Here is a 1,626-nt window from a genome sequence, read left to right on the forward strand (position 1 = left end):
AAAAACCTTACTAGGCCCAAGAATTAACCCCACGCTACACAGTACAAGAAAAAATGCAACAACAGTTATACTCAAATTACACACAGCTGCTAGATGGCTGGAGACTTCCTGAGCACTCACAATAACAACTGCACAGGGGAGGGCAGAGATGTGAACAAAATGAGGAGCAGATCTAAGTGGCAATAATGCAGAGATTGAACTCATTATATAGGGGCCAGCAGAGCTTGATACAACTTGTAAGAAGGTTGCGCAAATGAAGCCATAGGGGACAAAGAGCTGACAATCCTACTCTGAACAACAGAAAGGACGAATTACTCTACTATAACGGTAGAAGGGGGGACTGAGGCAGAACACGCTCGTGATCAAACATGCAGCATACTGTGCGTTAAAATTACACAAAGGATGATGAAATCATAGGCTATGTAACAATATATATATATATATATATATATATATATATATATATATATATATATTATATATGTGTATATATATATATATATATATATATATATATATATATAAATATATATATATATATATATATATATATATATATATATATTTATTTTCATTCATTCATTCATTGCCAGACGCCACGTATCCCAAACGGGGTGGCCAATGGCTTAGAGTTAATTGCTTTACAGGGAAGGGCACTAATCCTCCACCAACCCCACTTGACACGTAGGGAGAACGTTATGCCAACAGCATCTGGTGTTCCCAGGTGGTCACCCATCCAAGTACTAACCAGACCCAACGTTGCTTAACTTCGCTGATCGGACGAGAAGCGGTGTACTCAACGTGGTATATATATATATATATATATATATATATATATATATATATATATATATATATATATTGCCAGACGCCATAATCCTGTAAGGGGTGACCACTAAGAAATCGCCTCCATGTCGCCCTTTCCCCCACCATTTAACTGCCCTGTTCCGATCTCACCCCCCCCCCTCTCATATACCTCTCCACTTCATCCCACTCTCTCCTCCTTGGCCTCCCCCTCCCTCTCCCCCCGTCCACCTCACTCACATACACTCTCCTCATCAGTCTCTCACTCTCCATCCTCTCCACATGGCCAAATCACCTCAATGTGTTTCGCGTAATGCTTCCTATCACATCCACATCCACACCACAGTGCTCCTTCTCTTCCTCATTTGTCAGTCTGTCTCTCCATGTGACTCCACAGGCTCCTCTCAAATAACTCATTTCCACCGCACTCACTCTTGACTTCTGTCCCTCCAGCAAAGTCCAGGCTTCACTGCCATACGTTAGACTTGTTATCACAGTACTGTCATATAGTAACTTTTTCACTTCCATGCTCACTTCCCTGTTTCTTTTCACTGCTTTCAAGAATCCATCAACCCTTCTTCCTTGTCGTGCCCTTTCAAGCACTTCACCCTCTAAACTTTCATCCTTACTCATCACACTACCCAAGTACTTAAACGTACTCACATTCTCCGTTTCCTCCTCATCCAACCTTATTGTACATGTACTGACTTCATCTCTCTCGAACATTCACATTTATTTCCGTTTCTTACACACTCTCCCAAACTCATCCACCAAGACTTGCAGCTCCAATTTGTCTTCACTTAACAACACAGTATCATCTGC

At 41.2% G+C, this 1,626-nt stretch overlaps 1 pseudogene; it reads right to left on the minus strand.

The window, feature by feature from the left end:
• Nucleotides 1–699: 699 nt before the first annotated feature.
• Nucleotides 700–818, minus strand: LOC145412656 (5S ribosomal RNA; annotated as a pseudogene).
• Nucleotides 819–1,626: the final 808 nt, after the last annotated feature.

Source organism: Coenobita brevimanus, chromosome 93, assembly GCF_032717465.1.
Source record: "Coenobita brevimanus isolate Jiangsu-jjx chromosome 93, ASM3271746v2, whole genome shotgun sequence".
Taxonomy (NCBI): Eukaryota; Metazoa; Arthropoda; class Malacostraca; order Decapoda; family Coenobitidae; genus Coenobita; species Coenobita brevimanus.